The sequence below is a fragment of the Balaenoptera physalus genome (assembly GCF_965194825.1).
Source record: "Balaenoptera physalus genome assembly, chromosome: 7".
Classification (NCBI taxonomy): Eukaryota; Metazoa; Chordata; class Mammalia; order Artiodactyla; family Balaenopteridae; genus Balaenoptera; species Balaenoptera physalus.
The window spans coordinates 94,676,064-94,703,527 of NC_138886.1; the positions used below are offsets into that span (position 1 = coordinate 94,676,064).

The following is a 27,464-nucleotide window of genomic DNA, read 5'->3' on the forward strand; positions in this document are numbered from 1 at the left end:
GTGTCACAATTCATACAAAGGAAAACATGTCCAGAGGGTCTAACTTGCACAGAACAAGGTTCCACAGCTTAGGACACTGAACACAAAACATCCCTCCCAGCAAAGTGTGATAGGTATGCTTTAGGGCTGCAATGAGAATTCAACAAGAAGCTGTGTTAGAGCATCTAGCACAATACTTTCTCTCCCATACATGATAGCAAGACGGGAGACAGTCATGGTGAAAGAGGGGTGACATCCAGAGTGTGGGGCATTGCAGTCTTTTCATTACTGAATGGCCCGTTACCTGCCACTTTATACTAGATAAAGGAGAGAAAATGAGGAAAGCCAAAACTTGTCACAAGCATGTGATGTGTTCAGGACCCTTCCAGATGCTCTAAGTGCTACCTCACAACTCCTCCATGCACCCGGCAAGTGGGACGGGTGTTACAGTCTCTGCTTTGCAGACAAGCAAAAAACAATCATTTTAGGTTCGGGTGAGGGTATTTTATAAAAGCTTAGCTCCCTTTTCATTCTCTACCCCTTCTAAGAACATATCCCTGTGATTTGTCAGTTATTCAGTATTGTTTGCTTATCAATACCAGACTGTCTTTTATAGTGATATACTGGCAGATATATTGGAAGGTTTCTGTCTCTAGTTATCCCTGTGTGACTGTTTCCCCCACCTTTCGTTGGCTCAGACACAGGCAGTGACTTGTGTCTTTGGGGAGAGGAAAGGCTGAACAGGAAACTCTCAGCTAGGGCCTTAATTATTCTGGTCACTGATCAAGATGAAAATGACCCCTGCCCCTGGTGGCCACGGGGCATGCACTGTCATAATGAGCGTCAGCTTTGTGTAGAGGGGGAAATTACCCAGAGGTGGAAATTACCCAGAGGTGAAAAGGAGAATAGCTCATGCCTTCTTCAAGTTGGAACAAGGTCCAGAGCAGAAAGATACCGAAGGGAGCAAAGTCAAGTGGGATAATCTGAAGTGAACAGACTAACCTATCTCCAGGGCATCTAAATGTCAAGCAAGTAAATGGCTAAATTGAAATTGTAACCAAGGGAAGTTTCCCTCCAAGATCTTCATTACATTGTCTCAAATGGGAACTCATCAAGCTCTGTGTATTTCTTTCCTCACTTAAATGCATCTTAATTCACAGAAAACTCATTCCAGATTCCAGGCGGGGCTGGGTGAGTGGGGAGAGGGTGAGATAAGCAGGAGTAACAGATGTTCCCAGGAAAAAGGGGCCATAGGGTGGCAGGCCCTGGGGATGCTCCCTGACCATCCCACTCAGAGATCTCTGGGATTTATATATTGGTGTTTTTGTCACAACCCTGCCTACATTGCTGAGGGAAATTTAAGCATTTGCTCCAGCTCTGATTTCTTAAGGAGCAATTCCAACTATCTACATATACCATTTCTGGCTATCAGGATGTAAAAAATGCAGAAATCCTCCCTCTGGACCTGTCTAGGTAACCTCTGATTCCCTTTCTGCTGTGCTTCCTGCAGTCTGCTAGCAGCCTGAGCAGGAGACAACAGGTAGCTTTCCAAAAAGTGCATCCATAATGAAAAAATCACACAGAGCTGCCTAATTGTAAAACAGATTCCTGTACTAAATGCAGACATACCCTATAATGGTTTTGTAAACAGACAATTTAAAATTAAAAAAAAAATAAGTGTATACTTGTTAATTTGTGATTCAAATTAAATGCCAGTGATATTAAAGAAAAAAAGTACAGTGTGACTGTTCACACGTGACTCCCTTAAGTTCTGTGTGCAGTGTCCCGAGGGACAACTTTCAATGCCCTTGGCAATTAACATTCATCGCTGCAGCTCTTTCTGCATAAAATAAACAAAAATCCATTGCTACTGTGTGTTTTGTTTTGCTTCTCTCATAGACACTCCTGACCAAGTTTTAAAGAAACACACAGTAGCGAGGCATTCAGATCTGAGTTGATCTCAGGCTTTGCAGTTCTTATGTGTTTGAAGTTCTGTATTGACAAGACTATAAGATGATTTTGCTAATTTCTCACCTTAGAAGTAAAATACGAATTGCCCAGCAAGCCTATAAACCATCCGAACATGTACTAAGTACCTCATTCATGACTGAATAAAATGTATGACCAAGTTTATTTGTGCATCTCCCGTGAAATCTTCATGTTTATGAGAGATGCAGCTCTGAGATCTGGTCTAATTCTATAAAAGCATCATTGTGCATCTTTCAGAGGCCCCCTGAGTTATTCAGAACAGATATGATTCCAGATCATTCTTGAGGCCACTCAGAATAGCTGCATCTCCCTCTGATATGTAGAGAACAGTGGGGAATCCAGGATGCCCAGAAGGGCAGGAGGCCAGGCGTTCTGCTCCAAGGCCCCCACCACTTCCCAGGAACACACCGTTACTCTTCTTAAGGCAAGAGCTCCTTTTTCTTTTTAATTAAATTCAGTGTAGGATCATGTCAGGAAATGCAAGGGTGAGATGCTTAGAAATAAAACCATGAGTACTAAAATTATCCATCCATACTTGACTGCTCAGTTAACCAGAAGCCTTTGGAAAAAAAGTCCATTAATGGTAAAACTTACATTTTCTTTAGTGATGTTATGTAGCTGAATTCATTACAATTTGTAAGCACACTGTGAAAGCCTTGGATAAAAAGAGATATGTACAGACGAGCTGCTATACAAAATAGAGTAGTAAAATGAGAATGCAAAAAGGATGAGGTCTGAGCATCACAAAATGTAAATACTACTGACAAAGGTGCATTTTTCTGGGGTGTAGGCATTCATCCCCAGCAAAGTATGGCATTATTTTGTGTCGGAGAAAAGCCTGCTCCACTGGATTTCCTTGGAGGAAACATGGCAACAAGGGAAGAGTCTACTGCAAGGATCACAGGACAGAGAGAACAGGGAACCCCTGAAATACCATCTTCCAGTCAGCCCCTAGTCCAGAAGCTCCTCATTAATGTTCAGAGCAAAGGTGGGAGTAGCTGACCACAGGGTCCACTGAGATATTCCATTAGCCTTTGCCACTGGCTGTGGCCTTCCTGGACCAGTCTCTGTGCCACAAGTTAAACCAGAAGTTCAAGACTCCTGTGTGCTTTGATCATTAGTGATCCCAGATGCCTCATGAAAGGTTGCTAATTGAACCTCACCCCTTTGGCAGGATTGAAGGTCACCTCACTTGGTACGTCTTTCATCAGTGACTCCAAACAAGAAAAAGGGAATATCCCTACAAGAGGCAATGTAATTGCATTGGATGAGTAAAGCAATATGTGATGGGACAAAATATATCTCCATAGGGATGCCAATAATATTTATTAAAAGTGGAGTAAACAAAGACATCATGGTGTATGTCAAGGATACATACTGTTAAATAAATAACTTTCATGAACATTTCTGTATATTATACATGATACAAAAGTGAATTATTTTGGAAAAGAACAGAGTAGAATTTGCTAGACAACTATTTTTGAATTTGGATAGTGCTTAGAAGGGCTTCCACATATCTTTTGGGAAGTTGCCAAGTACGTCATAGGCAGTACTTACTTTTGGAAAAATACTATGGCAAAATTGTGGCCACCATAAGATACTTACTGGGCAGATAATAAACACAGACATAATTTTGCAAGGATAAACTGTTGTGTTTTTCATTCCTCTCCGGTAAATCCTGTTAGCCGGTGATCATTATCCCATGAAGCCCTAGCGAAGCCAGGGAGGGCAAAGACCAACTAAGAAAATAGGAAACAGGACGTGTGATGTCTCCCTCTTTGGCAGGAAGAAGAGACGGGAACCCAGACGATCGTGGGAAAGAGAGGAAATGGAGGAAGGGTAAAAGGTGGTGGGAGGGTGATTCAGACACCTTGCTCAGGAGCGAAGTCCCAGGGGGATCAGAAAAGTGAGAGGAATAAGCAAGCTGTGGAAAGGCTTTGTCTTGGCTTCCATTTGGAATTTTGGGAGATCACCTTGTAGGGGACTGTGTAGTCATTACTAACGGTTGCCAACTATTTCCCTTCTTCTACCTTCCAGGCACTTGGAGGATTGCGATTTCCACGCCCCCTGGTGGTTGGGTGGGGCTATGTGACCAGCTCTGGCCAACAAGCTCTGAGTGGAAGTGATAGGTTACCTCTGGACTAAACTGCCAGGACAAAACCATTTGACGATCTTTTTCCCCTTGGTACGGTGAACCAGACTGCCCACAGGCCATCAAAAGGGGGCACAGAAGTGAGATGAGAGTCTGACTGGATCTGAACAGAAGGTCAACTTGGTAAAGGCAGATTAAACCTGTAACCAAGGCTGCTCAGGCTGGAAACCAAATGAGACTCATGGTCAGGCTTCAGGGAGGCAAGAAGTGACATCGCAAAGATCCCTTCCAGGAGGGACAATGATCTGTTCCCTGGGAACACGGTCTTACCAAGAGGTAAATCCGCCACAGGTTTCAGGAGCAGGTGCCAAGTAACCCTCAGCGTTAAAAGCAGACAAACTCCCTTCAGCAGATAGCAATGAGCTGAGCCGCAACGTGAGAAGCCCCACCATCCAGCTCCATGAGGGCACCAGCCCTTCTGTAAACCCAAACACTGTCTTGGAAAGAAGCAGGAACAAAGAAATCTGAGCATCCCTGGAAGATGTTCACCCATTCAAAAGAGTCCACTGAATCCAAAAGAGACTGAAGACTGCCTTATTCTGGGGGTAGTGCTATAATTTGGGCTACTTGGTAGAGAGAAATGACAACATTGCCTCCCTGAAGGTTGTTGACAACGCTGAAAAACACGTTTGGTTTGTTCTGGTTTGTCTCATCTAGCATCTTAGGTTCTATGGAGGTAACCTGGAGACTCCAGACCTTGAAAAGGACCATGGGAAAATCTGAGCAGATGAGTTCTGTGTGACAACTGTACGGCAGGGTCTGCACGAACCCTGGGATTTGGGGGCTTCTCCTCTCACATGCTACCATCATGCCGTGATTTAATAAAGTTGCCTGGTCACCAAGACAGTGCTCTGTGCTTTAGAACATGGGTGTATTTTACATGGATGCTATTACATTTGGCCTGTCCACTGCACTCAATACCCACAGTTGCATCTGCAGGATCATTTGTTAAGAAAAATCGGAAAAAGAATGTGTCTTGGCCCTAATAGGTCTAAAAACTTTTAGGAAGCACAGATAAACAGAATGAAAAATCTGACATCCAGAGGCAAAAAGTCCCCAGTACATTCATATGCCTTTATAAAAATCTGGTTTGCAAGCCCTTTTATTGCCATCTGAATTGCTCAGACTAGTATTTGGGAATACTGACCAGTTCTACCAGGCACCTAGCCTGTGAATAAAAGATAGAAATACTGGAGAACTACGATTTTATGAAAAAATATGAGGGACAAGTTTATTATTATAAGATTTGCATCAAACATTTTTGATGTATTCAGTAATATTCTGATTTATATCGGGAGTTGATATACGTCTAGATATTTTAAATTATTATTCACTCTTTCCATTTTCTAACATTTCTTTGTAAAAAACAGTGAATTTTACATCACAGCTTATTTGGGATATTGCAGAGTCCAAATAATCAGACGTTCCAGGTTATAAGAAAATATTTAGTGTCTGATGCCCAGGCCTAAGCATTTTCTGCTAATCGAATCATGTGTATTTATTTCCTGCTAAAACCTGGAGTATTAACTTGTACTACTAAATGTACTTCCTAAAGTGAGAAATAAATATCTTAACGCTGAGAATTGTTGCTAATATGCTCAGCCATCAATTGTATTGGGAGCATTAGACAAAATCTTTCCTGGCTCCACCAACACATAAGTCTGTTGTGAGGAAATATGATCAATGTCTCGGTACGGGAAAGGTGAAGAATTACAAAGAGAAAAGAAAACATCCAGTCAGTTCAGCTTGTCTCCATCTACTTTCTGTTTGCAATACACAATATAGTAATCTGATATGCCATTTTTGATCAAGTTAAATTTAAAGCAGTCTCATTTGCACTGTCAGTGATGAGTGGCTTGCCGCATTAGAGGGCGTGATTTTCAGCATCTGGGCCATGCATGGAGTTGTCCCTCTTTCTGGGGATGATTGTTTATGCAAGCACTTTGGGGGAACAAAAAAGGAGAACAAAATGTGTGTACACTTCCTCCTAATCAATCTCAATCAGCTCTGGCCAGACCACTCATCTCACCACCACACCTGCGGTGACTAAAGAGGACACGTCACGTGGCTAAAAAGAACATGTTATCCGGAGTTGGAAAGCATCATCTGAAATGCTAAAGCCAGTTTCATGAAGGGTCACCTACAGTAACAATAATTGTAAAAACAAAAGGTTATTTTCACATGCAAGATCTAGAATGAAAGTCCAGCGTGGTTTACTCTAAGGTAGTTTTTTTACTTTTGGTTTTGGTTTTTTAACTTTTGTTTTGAATAAACTTGGATAAACTGCATAAAGTTCCTTTAGGAGATTTTTGAGAAGAAAAAAATGAAGTCAATATTATAGCATGTTCTTATTTAGAATACACAGATTTCAGCAATCTTGATTTTATATGAGAAATATTAGGTCACTTGTAATTCTAGGAAATATCAATTTAATATTGATGGAAACAAATTCAGCTAATATGAATAGTCAAACCCAATTTGACTGTAAAGATGTAAAGTTTCAAGAACTTTACATTTTTATGTAATGGCATCAATTTTCTTGAATAGGTATATGAATACATGTACGTGTCTGTGGTTTACCCCTTAAAAAAAATCCATCAGTTCTGAAAAATTATACATTCAGGCATTTCCAGTAATTTGTGTTTCTCTGTATAAAAAGGTAAGGTGTATGACCTCAGAGGGGATACTTTGTTAAATGTATTATCTGGAACCCAATCCCAGACTTCAAAATGGGAATGCTAGAGGAACCAGACTAGAAATTTCAAAAGTAAACTCCAGGAGCACTTAGTCCAATGTTGAGTGATGATACTAGCCCATTACTATCTCTACAATAACCAACACTTCCATTAGGGAGCTCACAGAAAACACTGGCAAACAGGTGGTAACATGCTCAGGAATCATGGTTTTCAAAGATGCAAGGTCTGCATCTCTCTGCTTTGGCCCACCTGTCCCTAGAAACGCCTGGATCCCTCCTAACTTCTCTGCTCATTCCTCTTAATATCCTTCATAGACTTCTTTCTTCTATTTATTGCAAAGTCTTTTCTAAGAAATATTTTACTACTTTTCATAAATTAATAGAAAACAAAATAAATACATAAACTGCATAAGTAAAAAATATGTAAAAGAGAAAACATGAAATGTGCAATAAGTTCTAGTCAATTAATTAATATTTGTTATGTGTTGAATCAGTGAAGTACTTTAAAATCATAAAATGCCTTAAAGTTTGAATTATTTGGCTTTGGGGGGTTATACAGTGGGTCAGATTTATATATATGCACACACATACAATCAAAAATTATGTATAGACTATTCTCTTACTACCTTTATGTATCAGGTAGATGAATTGATCAGCTGCTATGTATAAAGTTCTTGGTGGAAGCTGTGATATTTGAGACATTTCTAATTCTTAATGAACATTCTAGAAGCGCAATGACTTATGGGCAAAATAAGAAACTAGGGGTGTAAGACAGACCACCTTCTTTAAAACTTCCAAATACCACAACACAGACCAAGGAAATTTTAACCATACAATCAGGGAGTCTAACATGATTTTCCTCACTAGATCACACACAAAATATTCCAAAAAGCTAAAACTACTATATATGAAGAATCATCGCCCTCATTATATTCATCCACATTTCATACTATCCACATTTTACATCATAATCATCTAAACTAAAGTGAACTAATATGTTCTCCAGCATTTACCAAGGCAAAGGAAACGTCAATAAAGACTCTGGGATGCTGGCTTTTAACAGAAAACACATATAGATAATCCTTCAGAAGGAATATTGATAAATTGTGCTGTCTAAAGCATGCTTTAGAAATGGGTCTGAAATCAGGTGGTAATATCTAGGGATATTTAGTGAAATGTACACTATATGCAATCAGAGTAGCAACAACCATGAAAAAAAAACCCTCATCAGTTGATTGCCACTCTTAAAATAATTAATTTAAATTTGCAAAGAGAGTAGTTTAAATATAAAAGATAAGCTTTGTACTTACCATTTTATAATGATGGCTTATAATATTCTGAGTTATTAGTTTTTTAATTAAATATAATGGAAATAAGTTCATCTTAAGCTTCAGGATTTTCCCTTCTAATGTTTCTAAACTTCCCAGTGCCACCATATTGATAGCACTGGAGGCCTGAATCATAAAGATACTCTACACATGCAAATTAGAAACACAACACACAAGCCCCTCGGGCCTCTTTAAACTAATTAAATATGGCTTATTTAGTTTTTACAATTTTAGGGAAACCACTGGAAAGTTTAGATGTTAAGCTGATATTAGAATAACCACCAGACCGAAAATGGGTAATTTGATAACTGATCTCATTGAAATCTGGTTTCAATGAGAATATATTTTTACTGGGGTGCTAAAAATGATTATGAATGATGCTTTGAGGAGTAAATATCTGGCCACAAAATGCTTTTTCCTGGGAAAAGACCATGAAGGTGGACAATTAATGGACATGCCTTCCCATCCTGAGCTCACTGAATTTCTTCACCTGTGTTCTTACTCTTCCCTGCCAATCGATTTGATCACTTACTAGGTTCCCAAATTTGATCCTTAAGGACACAGTAAAGTTCAAGCTAGACTTTAACTCTGATCTTAGAAATGTCAAAGAAAGGGAGGAAAACACTCAATTCCTTAGTAGTATCTCCAGAATTTACAGCAGTGCGTTTACATGGGACACAGTTAATTTTCACTTTTACTTTCTGAATTCATCTTTCATTTAAAAAATCTATCCCTTAAAACAGTAGCAAAACAAAAGCAGAAATAGAGACACAGACGTAGAGAACAAATGTATGGATACCAAGGGGGAAAGGGGTGGGGTGGGAGGAATTAGGAGACTGGGATTGACATATATACATTATTGATACTATGTATAAAATAGACAAGTGATGGGAACATACTGTATAGCACAGGGAGCTCTACCTAATGCACTGTGGTGACCGAAGTGGGAGGGAAGTCCAGAAGGGAGGGGCTATCTGTACGGGTGTGGCTGATTCATTTTGTTGTGCAGTGGAGGCTAACACAACATTGTCAAGCAACCATACTCCAATAAAAGTTAATCCAAAAAAGTAGCAAAGCATTTGAATTTGAAGTGTATGTATTCACTTATTTAATCCACTGAATTAGTATTTGTGCAATAGAAGAGGTAATTCACTCGACAACATTCAAGTAGCAAAAATGGACCTTTCCAAAAAGTAAGTCATTAACTCCCTTCCCACTAATAGGAAGGGAATCTTTATTTTCAGTAGCAGCCTTCACCTGGTCTCCTCCCAGGCCAAGTCCTGGGAATGGAGTCATTTTCCCATGACATCCTTTGGCAGCTTCACATCTTGCAAACATCAGGCTTCCCCAGTGGCCGCAGCACTGGCTCCTTCTTGTGTTGTTTTAGTTATTCATGACCAGCGCACTTGACTAGTCACCCTTCTGTCGCCGGTCCTAAAACTAAAAAGGGATGATAACCCTGGAAAAAATCTAGACTCCAATAATTCCCTTCTCATAAATCTTATTGCTGATCATTTGCTGGCAATCAATAGGGAAGGAAGATATCAAAACAAACCAAACAATGGATCATAAGCAAGAAGAAAGCTAGCAGAGGAATACTAGCAGATATGATGAACCTGCTGCTTTCTTCAGTTTCATTAAACTCAATATAATTAAGTTTTGACCTATAAGAAGGAATATGAACTAAAAATGAAAATAATTCTCTCTGGGAAAGAATCAGCGTGGATTGACAAGAAGACAGCTGCAGACTCACCGTCTCTGCGATTAAGGCTTGCGAAGCCAGGGCCGTGGCTGCTGGACCGCTCTGAGGAGCTGCTGAAGGAAGCCCGGGGCAGGGCAGACGCCAGAGGAGCGTCACAGCTATCTGGGGGGAAACACCACGTGCGGGTTAATACACTGATTAAAGCTTTCCTGTCCTCTCTTCCTCTCTTCTTCCTTCCCTCTTACTTTCCTTTCCTTCCTATTTCTCTGCCACCCTCCCTTCTCTTCTTCCTTAATTTCCTTTCTTTTTAGTTAACAGGCTAGGAAAATGCTAGAGCCTGTGACAAACATGGTACTCGTACCATGGCCAATTCAAAGCTATCAACGTGATGTCACTGACCAGGAAGTTGGAAAAAGAATCATTATATAGTATTTTCACCACGCCGACACAAGGTATGTAAATAACCTCAAGAGCACTGATAACAGCAAGATGACATAAAGTAGGAAGTGGTGAGTTTTCAGAATGTATTACTTTTGTTTTAATATGATTTAATTAATTATGTTTATGTCATTTAATTTTTAATAATGATTGTATTTTCATGCAAAATTCATGAAAAGTTAATGATTGGCTCTTGCTAGCTGCTAAAAATTGGTTCCAGCACGTCACTCCTAAATGGGAAAATATTAAAAGTATTTCCTTGAAAATCAGAAAGAACACTTTCACAGACACCACCGTTCCTATTGAACATTGCACTGAAAGTCCTATCAGTACGTAAGAGAAAATTTAAAAATTAAAAGCACAAAGTTGGATAAAAAAGAGCAACCGTTATCGTTTCCAGATGATACGATTATGGAGGTAGAAATTCTGAAAGTCATTGGCTAGCTTAACAATTCATTATACAAAAGCTGATAGTATTTCTAAACTTATCCATAGTTAGAAATTAAATTAAATAGAATAGCAAATACTAACAAAACATATAAAGTATCTAAGAATGAATCTTACAGAATTTGCAGGACATTTATGGAGATTATTATAAAAATTGTATTGAAAGACATTAAAGAAAAACTACATAAATTCAGACTACAATGATTGCAAATAGGAAGACTACTTTTAAGGTACTGGTTTTCCCTAGCTTGATCTAAAGATTCATTAGAAGTTCAATCAAAGCTCAGGAGGGTTTTTCACAGAACTTGAAGCAGTGAACCACACAGCTCAGGGGTTCTTAACGTGTGGTACAAATATGATATAGGGGGTCTGTTGAGATGAATAGAAAAAAATTACATCTTTATTTTCACTAACCTCTAGCTAAAATTTAGCATACTCTTCAGTCACAAATGTAGACAAACCAGACTATATTCACCAGTGCCCGTGCATATGTTACCAACATAAGTTACAGATATTTTAATAGCAATCGTTGTCACAGACATATAGAAATATTGTTTATGGTCCCCTTTACTTCAAAATAACAGTATTTGTTAAAGTCACCACTAGATCTTGTTTTTGAATGCGCTAATAACTAAGAAGACACTATGTTACAATTTCTAGTACATTGATATCAGCATTTCAATATAACTATTTACTTTGTAACCCTATGTATACATTTTATGCATTTACAAGCATTGCTGTGAGAAGGGGTCAGGCTTCAGCAAAGTGCCCGAAGGGTCCTTGGCACAAGGAAGAGCAAAGAAACACCCGTTGTGAGTGTGTGCACTGCAAGTACAAAGCTGTTGAGACATTACTGGGGTATTATTAGCCATTCAGAAAATTCCAGAAGATTGGGATCATCCACAATCCACAGTCAGCTGTGCTAACTCGAATGTTAACGTGACAATTTCTCAGGGGACAATTTCTCTGCCTGTTGAGCAGACCAGGCCTGCATCATTCCCCCTTTAGGTAAAGGGGTCCCAGGGATCTAAGTAACCTGCTCAAAGTCACAGAGATGGTTGAGGGTAAGTGAAGATTATCTCCATCAACTGTTTAGCTTGGGAAGCCTGCTCCTTTCCCAGCCTCCCCCACCCCCCCCCCAGCATGGCTTCCTTTCTGAGTCTCCCCAGACGCTCCCCACTCAGTCCCCTCTGCTCACATCTTTCTCATCTCACCGTATTGGGGTCTCTCCTTTCTGGGTTGGAAACAGTGAGGACCAAGTGTAGATTCTGGAGCCAGACAGGGTGTGGGCATGACATTTACCAAGCTGCCTACTCTTGGGAAGTCACTGGCCCTCCCTAAGCCTCAGTTACCTCATCTGTACAATGAGGATGTCACACAACTGAATCACACAACTGGACAAAGGGGAATCACACAATTCATAGGGTTTCTATGAGGATTAATAGTGTTTGCTTTTATTATTCTCAGTATGGTAAGACAAGTCATCACATAAGCTTCTTCCAAATATTCTATAAGGACGTTTTCCCTATAGAGAGATATAGAAGGCAGCATGCAACGTTCCAAGCCATATTCTCATTTTTTATTCTTTCCTCAAAAGAAGGCATATGAATCTTAGTCTTTAAAAAAAAAAAAAAAGAGTAAGATGTACTCGCTCTTATGAAGTCATCTTTGCCTTTGAGAAACAATTTTAAAAGTGATCATTTTCTTTACAACCCTAATTGGTTGTTCCAATTCACTTCCACACAGTCAAATTTGAGAATGCACGTGATCAAAAAACGTGACCATGTCCAATAAGGTACTTGGAAAAGAGCGGCTCTGTGTTTGGACAGTGTTTTCAGTACATTCACTGTGTTTTTAACTAAATTACATTCAAGTAAGGTGAAGTCTCAGATGCCACCCAAAAATCTCCTTAACCATTGTTTTCAATCTGAAATGTCTATATTTTATACTACGATTCCTGGAGCCAAAATTGTTAAGACACAATTTAATTTTCTTTTTCTGGAATCATGAAAAAATATTTGATTTCCACTGAATATTATTCTTATCAATAGTCTGATACATACTATTTCTATCCAAAAAAAAAAAAAGATGAATCCTGAAATGCTTCAAAGCTACAACAATTATTCATAAATAATTGTTTTTAACAAACGAGATGGCAAAACAACTGAAAAGTACAACTATTTACCACTTAGGGGGAAAATGAGGTGAGTACAAGTAATAATCTTGTAAGAATTAACAAATGAAAATAGACAGATAATATTACAGTTCAATAGGCTAAAGCAAGTTTATTTCTCTTCATAATAACACTCATATTAAGAAGAAATTATTCTATGAAATAATCTCAGTTTTGAAATGCACTTATTCCTTCAAAAGTTCAAATGTACTCAGAAGCTCAAATGTTCTCAGAAAAGCTTAGGAACTCTAAAGGGAAACTGATGAGCCATTGTAACGTGTCTTATAGAAAATACAGACACACCTTAATTGTTCATGATTTATGTGTGATTCAGATCAGAGTGCTCGGAACAGCCTTGTGTGCATGCTTCTAGAATAAGTTCTTATGTATTAAATGAGCAAACATTGTCTCAGTAGTTGTACCTATTGTAACATCATTTTAATCAATGGCCTATTGTTTGTCCTGCCAACAGAACAGCTTTATACTGAAATTATTAAACAATATTTCAGCTTCTGTTTTTAAAAATTATATATATATTCTTTTCTCCAGGTAAAATCTTAGAAATTTGGAACTTCCCATAGCTGGGGAAAACATAGTTGCCTTAATCCTCTCAATCTAAGTGACACTATCTGAGTGTTTTCCAGACCCTTGACCTCCTCCTAAAACTACTTAAATCTACCCCCTCCATAAATAAAAAGCAGTCCCAGACAAACCTCTTTGGATTACTACAGCTCCTTGGTGATGCATGCTCTTAGTTTCTTCAGAACTTTCAAATCCAGTTTATACACAACTGTATATAAATGGCATCTTTTCAATATGCATTATGTTCTAAAGTAGACTAAAAATTCCTCAGCAAAGAAAATGTCACTTTACTGAATTCATTGAGGAGCTCTAGTAGTTATCTGGTAGCACCTTTAGGATTTTCTATGTCTACTATCATATCATCTGGAAACAGTGACAGTTTTACTTCTTTCTTTTCCAATTTAGATTCCTTTTCTTTTTCTTCTCTGTTTGCCACAGCTAGGACTTCCAAAACTATGTTGAATAAAAGTGGTGAGAGTGGACATCCTTGTCTTGCTCCTGATCTTAGAGGACATGCTTTTAGATTTTCACTGTTGAGTATGATGTTAGCTGTAGGTTAGTTGTATATGGTCTATATTATTTTGAAATATGTTCCCTCTAGGACCCTTTCTGGAGAGTCTTTAATCATAAATAGGTGTTGAATTTTGTCAAAAGCTTTTTCTGCATCTATTGAGATGATCATATGGTTTTTATTCTTTAACTTGTGGTGGTGTATCACAGCCATTGATTTGCAAATACTGAAAAATCCTTGCATCCCTAGGATAAATCCCACTTGATCATAGTGTATGATCCTTTTAATGTATTGTTGGATTTGGATTGCTAGTATTTTGTTGAGGACAGATGAATGGATAAAGAAGATGTGCTACATATATACAATGGGATATTACTCAGCCATTAAAAAGAATGAAATAATGCCATTTGCAGCAACATGGATGGACCTGGAGATTATCATACTAAGTGAAATAAGTCAGACGGAGAAAGACAAATATCTATTAAAAAATTTAAAACAATAATTCAAATAATTATTTTAATAATATAATAATAACCTTCCAAAACAGAAAGCACAAAGTCCAGAGGGCTTCCCTGGTGAATTCTGCCAAACATTTAAGAAAGAAATCATGCCATGTCTCCATAATCCCTTTTAGAAGATAGAAACAGAGGAATACTTTTTAACTTATTCTATGAGGCTAATAGTACCATAATACCAAAACCAATCACAGATATTAAAAGAAATGAAACCTACAGACCAATATTTCTCATGAACACAGATGCAAAATCCTCAACAAAATATTAGCCATCAAATCCAACAATGTATAAGAAGAATTACAGGGAATTCCCTGGCAGTCCAGTGGTTAGGACTCCATGCTTCCACTGCAGGGGGCCCGGGTTCAATCCCTGGTGAGGGAACTAGGATCCCACAAGCCACACGGTGTGGCCAAAAACAAAATAATAAAGTAAAATAAAATAAAAATTTTAACAGATTTTTAAAAAATAGAAGAAGAATTACATACTGAAACAAGTGGAATTTGTCCGAGGTATTCAGGGCTGGTTCAACATTCAAAAATCAGTTTATGTAATCCATCACATCCACAAGCTAACAAAGAAAAATCACATGGTGCTATCGATAGATGAAGAAAAGCATCTGACAAAATCCAACACCCATCCATTGTAAAAACTCTTGGTAAACTAGGAATAGAGTTGAACTTTCACAAATTGATAAAGAATATCTACCGAAAACTTACAGCTAACACCACACTTAATGGTGAGAAACTGGAAAGTTTCCCCACTAAGATCAAGACTAGGCAAAGATTTTCCCTCTCACCACTCCTTTTCCACATCCTACTACAAGTCTTAGTTAATGCAATTAGACAAGAAAAGGAAATAGAAGGGATACAGATTAGGAAAGAAATGTCTTTGTTATGGATGACAAGATCATCTATGCAAAAACTCCTGGAACTAATAAGTGGTTATAGCAAGGTCACAGGATACAAGGTTAAAATACAAAAGTCAATTGTTTTTCTATATACCAGTAATGATCAAGTGGAATTAGGAATCTGAAACACTATGCTATTTACATTAGCACCTAAAAAATATAAAATACTTAGGTATAAATCTAACAAAATATGCATGAGATCTATATGAGGAAAACTACAAAACTCTGAGCAATTAATCGAGGAAGAACTAAATAAATGGAGAGATACTCCATGTTCATGGACAATACTCAATATTGTCAAGATTTCAGTTTTTCCCAATTGATCTATAGATTCAAGGCAATCTCAATCAAAATTCAAGCAAGTTATTTTGTGGATATCAACAAACTGATTCTAAATTTTATGTGGTGAAGCAAAAGACCCAGAATAGCCAAAACAATATTGAAGAAGAACAGAGTGGTAGGAATGACACTACCAGATTTCAAGACTTACCATAAAGGTACCGTAACTAAGACAGTGTATTGGCAAAAGAACTGACAAATAGATCAGTGAAACAGAACAGAGAGCCCTGAAGTAGACCTACACAAATATAATCAATTGACCTTTGACAAAGTAGCGAAGGCAATACAATAGAGCAAAGATAGTCTTTTCAATAAGTGGTAATGGAACAAATGGACTTCCATAAGCAAAAACATGAATCTAGACACAGACTTTTTACCCTTCACAAAAATTAATTCAAAATGGTTCACAGATCTAACTGTAAAGCACAAAACTATAAAACTCCTTGAAGATAACATAGGAGAAAATCTAGATGAACTTGTGTTCTGCAAAGACTTTGTAGATACAAAGCCACGATCCATGAAGAAAAGAACTGATAAGATGGACTTTATTAAAATTAAAAATTTCTGCCCTGCAAAAGACAGTCAAGAGAATGAAAACACAAGCCATAGGATGGGAGAAAATATTTGCAAAATACACATCGAACAAATGACTTTTATCCAAAATATGCAAAGAACTCAAACTTACCAATAAGAAAACAAACAACTCCAATTAAAAAATGGTCCTAAGCTGACTTTAACAGACACTTCACCGAAGAAGATACACAGATGAGAAAGAAGCATATGAAAAGATGCTCCACATCATATGTCTTCAGAGAAATGCACATTAAAACAACAATGAGATACCACTACACTCCTATGAAAATGGTCAAAATCTGGAACACTAATGACACCAAATGCTGGCAAGGATGTAGAGCAACAGGAACTCTCATTGGTGGTGGGAATGCAAAATGGTGCAGCCTTTTTGGAAGACTGTTTGGCCGGTTCTTACAAAACTAAACATATTCCTACATGCAATCCAAAGTCTGTTCCTTGGTATTTACCCAAAGGGGTTGAAAACTTATGTCTACACAAAAACAGGCACAAAAATGTTTATAGCAGCTTTAGTCATTAAACGCCAACACTTGGAAGCAACCAAGACACTTTTAGTAGGGAATGGATAAACAAACTGTGGTACATCCATATAGTGGAACATTAGTCATAAAAAGAAATGATCCATCAAGCCATGAAAAGACACAGAAGAAACCCAAATGCATATTACTAAGTGAAAGAAGCCAGTCTTTAAAGGCTACATACCATACGATTCTAGCTAGATGATATTCTGGAAAAAACAGAAGTGTGAAGCCAGTAAAATGATCAGTGGTTGCCAGTGTTTAGATGGGAGAGAGGAATGAATAAGAGGAACACAAGGGATTTTAAGAGCAGTGAAACTATTCTGTACAATAATATAATGCTGGATACATGTCATTATACATTTGTCCAAACCCACAGAATGTACAACACCGAGAGTGAAACATCAACTATGGACTTGGGGTGACTATCATGTGTCAGCACAGGTTCACCAATTGTAAAATAAAAAAAGTATCAACACCACTCTGGAGAAGGATGCTGGTAATGGCAGAGGCTAAGCATGTGTGAGGGAAGGGGGTATATGGAAAATCTCTGTACTTTCTGCTCAATTTTACATAAACCTAAAACTGCTCAAAAAATAAAGTTTATTTTTAAAAAAGGGCAGGGGGGCTTTCTCTTTATCAACTACCCTGAGTATTCACTTAAAAATAAGTGCTATGATTTAAATAACTTACTGAGAAAGAAGAGAAACTTTCAGGGTTTTTTTCCCCCAGTTATACATCCTGGAGCCCATTTATAAAACTTAGTTCTATCCCTTCATGGTTTTAAAATTGTGCAAGGGTGTGTGACTCTACCAGCCTTCAGAGGAATCAAGTATCTGGAGGGAGAATGGCTGTAGTTTCTCATGGATTGTCCTGCTTCAGCACCCTAAGCAGACAAGGATTTAGATCTGTTTTAAAGGTCAATTTTAATTATCCCAATTATTATTCACTCATGACTGCTGAAAAATTATATTCGACAAAAGGAACAGATTCCCAGTGGTGGGAGTGTTTCTAAAATTATAACTTGTGCCAGTTTAATGAATCATACTGCTTCTCATACAGGAACAGCACTTTTTTTTTTTTAAAGAACCACTATTTATCTTTATTTCTTCAGCTTCCATCACAGTGCCTGGCACATGGTAAGCATTTGATAAATGTTTGCTGAATTAAATTGATCACAAGTCCGAGAGCAACTTTCTTAAATCTCCATATCTAAGTTATATTTCAACCCTGACATATATTGAGCTTAAAACATTGAAACAGCCAAGTTCATCCTAACAGAAAACTCATGCGGTCTTAATTTCCAGGCTGGGTGTGGGGTAGGTATGTGATAGTGGGACCCAGGAAAATATAGATAGAGAAGAGGGGTTCTCACTAATAGGAAGGGACTGCCAATGAAGTATTCACTTCAGAAGGCATTCTCATTCCTGCTTAAACAGGGCATGTCAGTAAAACTCAGCAATCCAACACACTCAGATATTTTTCAAAAATAATTCACAAATGGAAAGATGAGAACATGTCTGTGTTAGAAGTAACATCTCTAGATTTATCAAGATTGTATAATTTTGTGCAATGAAATTCAGGGGAGAAATAGACACAGCAGTTTTTCAGACACTGATACCCAAGGGGCAATTCCCCATCTCTGCCCCTGAAATTCTGATTTAGTGAGAGGATTTATTTATGTACTTAAGGCAGACACATTCTGTTCTTCAGAGAAGGAAATGTACAACACTCGGGACAGGAGCTGAGAGATCTCTGCAGCGGATGAAAACTTCAACTGTGCCAGGAGAGACCCTCAACGTGGCCACCAGGAGTGTGCACTAAATTGCAGTTTTCATATGAGTAGCCCTGGTATCTGTATTATGTTCTGTGGTTATTAAACCAGAATTGGAGAGTTGGGCAGTGTAAAAGACATACTTTCAAAAATCTGAAGCCCTATCACGCTAGTGCCCAGAAAGATGCACTTGGGAAACTCAGCTGTTGACTCATATTAGTATTGATATTACTTTAAATATTTAGTTTAAAAAGGCTTTCACTATCCATAGCTCATTAACTGGAAAACTTCCTTGCTTGTATATAAATCTGAAATATCCATTTAAGGGGCAAAGTCTAATATTCCACACAACTTACTCAAATTGTTGAAATAGTCACAGAGCAATGAAATATGCAGTTTTGGGGTGACGTCAGTATCATGATAGTGTGAATCGTTCCTTTTTTCTCTCTCTCCTTTGATTTACAACTATTAGGACGTCCATAACCAGAAAAAAAAAAAAAAAAGCACCTATCCACAGCATACAACGACATCCAAGGGATCCATCCACCTGTGCATCCAAAGTGGGTGGACTGGACCATGGAGTAGGTAGCAGGGATTGAGGTAAGTGGCTGCAGAGCTGGTGGCAGGAGGCTGTGACAGCACAGAAGGCGGCTGCTGTTCTGGCAGCGAGCCAGCACCACCTTTCTGGCAGAGGAGCTGGAGGATGAAGGCAGTGACTGGAAGTCTGCCCAGCCACGTGTGTTACAGCTGGCGGGACCAGTTGCTCTCTCTGAGGAGAGACTGCAGTGAATGGGCAGAGGGAAAGGAAAGGTAAGTAGACAAAGAGAACTGAAGTCAAATGTCTCCTGCTGTCTGCCCCTGGAGGCAAGGGGACCGACACCCCAAGGACCCCTGGGACACCGCCCCCATCCCAACTTGAGGATACCTCTACAAGGCCATGGACACCCACAAAGCCCCAAGTGCTAAGTACACACACCTCCCCCCTGCGCCCACATTCTGCCACCACGCGTTGTTTTTGTTGTTGTTGTTTTTGTTTTGTTTTGTTTTAACTGTGTGGGTTCCCAATCTTAGAAGCCGCTAGTTAACGCTGGTAAGAGAAACCAAAAACTTGTGCCATAGCGCCACCTTCTGGAAAGGAAGGCTCCTAGCTACGAACCTGTTGCATTCTTAGGATCAAAGTAAACAAAGTCTTACCTAAATAAAAATGGTGTTCCATTTTTTATTTAGGGAATCATGGTAATACGGTATCGCAAAAAAAAGAAAGACAATTTTCCAGTAGCCAAACCCAAAGGTATGGAATATTGTGATCTAACTGATAAAGAGTTTTAAATAGCTGTTACGAAGAAATTCAATAGAAAACTCATAAAGGCAATGCAATGATATTAGGAATGAAAATAACAAGCAGAAGGAATACTTTACCAAAGAGATTAAAATTCTAAAAAAGAATCAGACAGATTTCTGGAGCTGAAGAACTCAATAAATGAGATAAAGAATGCATTACAATGCACTGGAAATAGAGCTAATCAGGTAGAAGAGGAATTAGCAAGCTCAAGGATAGAAATATAGAAATAATTCAGGTGGAAGAAAAGAGAGAGCTAAGATTTTTAAAAAGTGAAGCCTATGAGAAATATCTGATTCTACTGGAAAGGGAAACGTAAGAATAATGGGCATCCCAGAAGGAGAAGAGAGTGGGAAGGGGACAGAGTTTATTTAAAGCAATAATAGCTGAGAAATTCCCAAATCTGGGGAAGGGATGAATATACAGATCCACGAAGCTAACAGAATATCTTGTTATCTCATCACAGAAAGACCTCCACGACACATTTTAATGAAGCTGTCAAAATTCAATTATAAAGAAGCAATTTTAAAGGCAGCCAGGGGGGAAAAAAAAAAAAAAAAGACAGCAACCTACAGAGGTAGCCCCTTTAGGCTACAGTAGATTTCTCAGCAGAAACTTTGAAGATCAGGAGATAGATAGTGGAATGACATATTCAAAATATTGAAAGATAAAAATTTCCATCTAAGAATATGTGGCAGTTATCCTTCAGATATAAAGGAGAATTAAAGCCTTTCCCAGACAAACTAAAGCTGACGGAGTTTACCACCACTAGACCTGCCTTATGAGAAATGTTGAAAGGAGCTCTTCAAGCTGAAACAAAAAGACAAAAGTACACAAAACTCTGATTAAGATGATAAATACTCATAATTAGAATACTGTAAATCTTTTCTAGAACACTATATTAAATTCTTAACTATAATATAATGGTTAAAGGAAAAGAGCATTAAAAATAGCTATAGATACTACAACTTGGTAATGAAATCACAGCATAGAGATAATTTCTAACATTAACAATATAAAAGGGGAAGAGTAAGCAGATGAAACCTTTATAGGTGAATGAAGATAAACTGGCATCAGCAGGAAAGGGGCTATTTTACCTGTAGGATGTTTCATGTAAACTTCATGGTAACCACAAGCAAAAATCTAGAGCAGAAACATAAACATAAAAAAGGGGAGAGTGAGCAAATCACCATGGAAAACCACCAACTTATAAGGGCAGACAGAAAGAGAAGAAAAAAGGAACAACAGAGAGACAAAATAAGCAGAAGGCAAAAGATAAAATGGCAATAGTAAATTCTTACATATCAATAATCACCCCTAAATGTAAGCAGATTGAACTCACCGATCAAAAGGCACATAGTGGGTGGATGGCTGAAAAAACAAGGTCCAACTCTATGCTCTCTACAGAAGACTCATTTCAGCTCTAAAGGCACATAGGCTCAAAGTGAAAGGATGGAAGATGATATTCCAAGCAAATAGAAATGAAAAGAAGGTGGGTATAGCCATCCTTGTATCAGACAAAACACACTTCAAGCCAAAAAAGGTAAGAAGAGACAAAGAAGGTCAGTAAAGGGGTCACTACATCAAGAAGATATAACAATAATAAATATGTACGTTCCCAAAACCTGATCACTGAAATATACAAGTATGTAATCATAGATATTAAGGAACAAATAGACAACAATGCAGTAATTGCAGGAATTTCAATACCCCACTATCAGCAATGGATAGATTGTCTTGACAGAAAATCAACAAAGAAACGTTGGACTTGAACCACACCTTAGAACAAATGGATTTAATAGACACATATAGAATATTCCATCCAACAGTAGCAGAACACACATTCTTCTCAAGTGCACATAGAACATTCAGGCTGGATCATATGATAGGTCACAAAACAAATCTTAGCAAACTTAAGAAGACTGAAATCATATCAGCTATCTTCTGTGACCACAATTGGTATGAAACTAGAAGTCCACAACAAGAGGAAGATGAGAAGATCTACAAACATGTGGAAAGTAAACCCACGTCTAAACAACCATTGTGTCAAAGAAGAAATAAAAAAGGAAATAAAAAATATCTCAAAACAAATGAAAATGAAAACACAACCTATCAAATATCATGGCATGCAGCAAAAGCAGATCTGGGTGGAAAGTTTATAGCAATAAATACATTAAGATGTTAGAAAAATCTCAAGTAAACAACCTAACTTTATACCTCAAGGAACTAGAAAAAGAAGAAAAAATTAAGCCCAAAGTTAGCAGAACTAAGGAAATAGTAAGTATCAGAATGCAAATAAATGAAATAGAAACCAGAAAAACAATAGAAAGGATCAAGGAAACTACAAAATGTTTCTTCAAAAAGATAAACAACATTGACAAACCTTTAGTTAGACTCAGGAAAAAAAAGAAGAGTCAAATAAATAAAATTAGAGATGAAAAGAGAAGACATTACAACTGATACTACAGAAATACATAGAATCATAAGAGACTACTATGAACAATTATATGCCAATGGATTATACAACCTAAAAGAAATGGATACATTTCTAGAAACACACAACCTACCATGACTGAATCAGGAAGAAATAGAAAGTAGGAACAGACCAATAATGAGTAAAGACACTGTATCAGTAATTTAACAATTCCCAACACAGAAAACTCCAGGACCAGAAAACTCCCCTGGATAATTCTATCAAACATTTAAAGAAGTAATACCAATCCTCCTCAAACTCTTTCAAAATATTGAGGGGGAGAAAACACTTCCAAACTTGTTCTATGAGGCCAGCATTACCTTGATACCAAAGCCAGATAAAGATACCACAAGAAAAGCAAACTATAGACCAATATCCCTGATGAACATAGGTGCAAAAATTCTCAACAAAATATTAGCAAACCAAATTCAAGAACACATTAATAGAAGTATATACGATGACCAAGCGGAATTTACTCCTAGGATGAAAGGATGGGTCAACATATGCAAATCAATAAATCCAACACATCACATCAATAAAAGAAAAAATAAAAATCACATGATCTTTTCAATAGAGAAAGAAAAAGCATTTGACATAAAACAACATCCTTTCATAATAAAAACCCTTAACAGACTGAGGATAGAAGGAACATACTTCAACATAAAGGCCATGTATAACAAACACAAGGGTAACATTATACCTGATGGAGAGAAATGGAAAGTGTTTCCTCTGAGACCAGGAACAAGGCAAGGATGCCCAGTCTCACTATTCTTATTCAATATAGTACTGGAAGTCCTAGCTAGAGCAATTATGCAAGACAAAGAAATAAAATATATCCAAATCAGAAATGAAAAAGTAAAACTGTCATTATTTGCTGATGATATGATTGAATATATAGAAAATCCCAAAGAATCAGCCAAAAAACTATTGAAATTAATCAACAATTTCAGTAAATTGGCAGGATACAAAGTCAACGTACAGAACTCAATTTCATTCCTCTACACTAATGATAAAGCATCTGAGAAAGAAATAAAGAAAACCATCCCTTTCACAATAGCATCCAAAACAATAAAATACTTAGGAATAAATTTAACCAAGGAAGTGGAAGATCTGTACAATTAGAACTGCAAAACTGCTGAAAGAAATCAAGGACACCAACAAATGGAAAGACACAAACAAAATCAAAGAAATTGAAGACACAAACAAATGTTCATGGATCCAAAGAGTTCATATTGTTAAAATATCAATAGTTCTAAAGCCATCAACAAATCGAACATAGTCCTCACCAAAATACCAAAGGCATTCTTCACAGAAAGAGAAGAAACAATCCTAAAATGTGTGTGGAACCACAGAAGACCTCAAACAGCCAAAGCAATCTTGAGAGAAAAGAGCAAAGCCAGAGATACCACACTTCTGGATTTCAAGCTATACCACAAAACCATAGTAGAAAAACAGTATTGTACTTGGGGGGAAAAAAGACAAATTGACCAACGGAACAGAATAGAGAGCCCAGAATTAAACCCTGGCATATACGGTCAACTAGTATTCAACAAGGAAGCCAAGAATACCCGGTGGAGAAAGGATAGCCTCTTCAACAAATGGTGCTGCAAAAATTGGAGAAACATATGCAGAACACTGAAAGTAGACCCCTATCTCACACCACTCACAATAATTAACTCAAAATGGCTCAAAGACTTAAACATAAGACCTGATGCCATAAGAATCCTAAAAGACGGTGCACAGGCCTCTCACTATCGTGGCCTCTCTTGTTGCGGAGCACAGGCTCCAGACGCGCAGGCTCAGTAGTTGTGGCTCACAGGCTTTGTTGCTCCGCGGCATGTGGGATCCTCCCAGACCAGGGCTCGAACCCGTGTCCCCTGCATTGGCAGGCAGATTCTCAACCACTGCGCCACCAGGGAAGCCCCCTAATAAATATTTTTTGAGTGAATAATTTATTTTGAAACTTTAGAGATTTTTTTTATCCTTCAATTTTCTCCACTAAAAATTGGAGACAAAATTATGTATTTCTTTCTGTATTATATGATTGTAGAAGAGTTAAAAACTGCTGCACAAATTTTTTAAAAACCTGTGATGAACATGAAAGGGTTAGATGTTCCTTTATATTTACAGGAGTGCTTCTTCTACAAGTCCATGTAACTTTAAAAACTTACAAAATTTAACAAAAAAATAACACCTATACTATAATATTTGATCCATAAATACTATAACAATTGTTAAAATTTTAGGACAAGATTTAAGTTACACAAGAAATTTTTACACTATGTTTGGTAATTTGGGCATTTTCATTGGAAAAAATTTAAAATAAAATAACCAACATATTCCAAAGCTAAAGATTCACTGCTTTGTGGTAGAATGAGAAAAGAGAATACACATTATTGCAAAGAAATGTGTATTTGGTGCTTTAAATAATCAACTGGGAGTTTCAAAAAGCTTGTCTAACTAGGATAAAACTCCATTCATACGCTGTCTTGCAATTTGGAAATACTTTCCTTTTGTCCATCCATCTCTCCTCCTCCCACCCTCTCCTTCTTCCTTGTCTTCCTCCTTTCCTCTCTTCCTTCTTTTCTCCAAGATATTCAACAGGGGACAGTTGTCAAAAAGATGTTCATAGCTAAAGGCAGCAAGTACAATCAATCCATTCAAAGCACAAGTACCAGTTAATGATCCCTCCATAAAATACCGCTTTTCTCATTTTGCCAGAGGGGAAAAAAAACAAGACAGTAACTTCTTTGTAGAGTTCCAAGAATATACACAAAATATATAGGGGAAAAAGGAAAATTTTATATTTTAGAAGTTGGATCCAAGTGACACCTAAAGTTTTAAAACAATTAATTCCTGGTAAATATTTTCAGGTTTAATCTACTGAGGTACACTATTATAATATAGCATTGCTGTTTAATGTAATGTTTACCTAAAAATTATTTAATTATTAATAGCAACAGTTCACTGAAAACTTGGGTCTCTGACCAAAAAATTTCCATAAAACAATCATTATGTTTAATTGTTCATGCTTATTCAAAAATACAGGCCACTGCTGTTACAAGAGTAGAAAACCCAATCATTTTAGGAAGTGTGTGTGTGTGTGTGCGCATGCACACGCATGCGTGCACGCACATATTTAACAAGTAAATAAAAAATTAGATTACTATTGAATAAAGCAGTGCATTCTCAGGTATCTCATTAGATACATATATAAAGATAAAATAACTATTTGGACGTGAAAACAAAGACTATTACAAGAGACAAAGAAGGACACTACATAATGATCAAGGAATCAATCCAAGAAAAAGATATAAAAATTGTAAATATTTATGCACCCAACATAGGAGCACCTCAATACATAAGGCAAATGCTAACAGCCATAAAAGGGGAAATCAACAGTAACACAATCATAGTAGCGGACTTTAACACCCCTCTTTCACCAACGGACAGACCATCCAAAATGAAAATAAATAAGGAAACACAAGCTTTAAATGATACACTAAACAAGATGGACTTAATTGATATTTATAGGACATTCCATCCAAACACAACAGAATACACTTTCTTCTCAAGTGTTCATGGAACATTCTCCAGGATAGATCATATCTTGGGTCACAAATCAAGCCTCAGTAAATTTAGAGAAAATTGAAATCACATCAAGTATCTTTTCCGACCACAACGCTATGAGACTAGATATCAATTACAGGAAAAAATCTGTAAGAAATACAAACACATGGAAGCTAAACAATACACAACTTAATAACCAAGAGATCACTGAAGAAATCAAGGAAGAAATCAAAAAATACCTAGAAACAAATGACAATGAAAACACAATCACCAAAAACCTATGGGATGCAGCAAAAGCAGTCCTAGAGGGAAGTTTATAGCAATACAATGCTACCTCAAGAAACAAGAAACATCTCAAATAAAAAACCTAACCTTACACCTAAAGCAATTACAGAAAGAAAAACAAAAAAAACCCCAAAGTTAGCAGAAGGAAAGAAATCATAAAGATCAGATCAGAAATAAATGAAAAAGAAATGAAGGAAACAATAGCAAAGATCAATAAAACTAAAAGCTGGCTCTTTGAGAAGATAAACAAAATTGATAAACCATTAGCCAGACTCATCAAGAAAAAAAGGGAGAAGACTCAAACCAACAGAATTAGGAATGAAAAAGGACAAGTAACAACTGACAATGCAGAAATACAAAGGATCATGAGAGATTACTGCAAGCAACTCTATGCCAATAAAATGGACAACCTGGAAGAAATGGACAAACTCTTATTAAAGCACAACCTTCCAAGGCTGAACCAGGAAGAAATAGAAGATATAAACAAACCAAACACAAGCATTGAAATTGACACTGTGATTAAAAATCTTCCAACAAACAAAAGCCCAGGACCAGATGGCTTCACAGGGGAATTCCATCAAACATTTAGAGAAGAGCTAACACCTATCCTTCTAAAACTCTTCCAAAATATAGCAGAGGGAGGAACACTCCCAAACTCATTCTACGAGGCCACCATCATCCTGATACCAAAACGAGACAACGATGTCACAAAGAAAGAAAACTACAGGCCAATATCACTGATGAACATAGATGCAAAAATCCTCAACAAAATACTAGCAAACAGAATCCAACAGCACATTAAAAGGATCATAAACCACGATCAAGTGGGGTTAATCCCAGGAATGAAAGGATTCTTCAATATACGCAAATCAAACAATGTGATACACCATACTAACAAATTGAAGGATAAAAACCATATAATCATCTCAATAGATGCAGAAAAAGCTTTCAACAAAATTCAACACCCATTTATGATTAAAAACCCTCCAGAAAGTAGGCATAGAGGGAACCTACCTCAACATAATAAAGGTCATATATGACAAACCCACAGCCAACATCTTTCTCAATGATGAAAAACTGAAACCATTCCCTCTAAGATCAGGAACAAGACAAGGGTGCCCACTCTCACCACTATTATTCAACATAGCTTTGGAAGT

The 27,464-nt window shown here is 37.4% G+C and overlaps 1 protein-coding gene across 3 annotated transcripts in view; it reads right to left on the reverse strand.

Annotated features, from left to right (window-relative positions):
• LOC309664388 (low-density lipoprotein receptor-related protein 12-like) overlaps positions 1–27,464 on the reverse strand; it is a 147,209-nt gene that overhangs the window by 100,028 nt on the left and 19,717 nt on the right. Inside the window, exon 2 of one of the 3 annotated variants that reach the window (XM_082469668.1) lies at positions 9,897–10,007. The exons of the other annotated variants lie outside the window; for them this stretch is intronic. The gene's annotated coding sequence lies outside the window, so the exon portion shown is untranslated. The remainder of the gene's footprint in view (positions 1–9,896; positions 10,008–27,464) is intronic. 3 annotated transcript variants of the gene reach the window in all.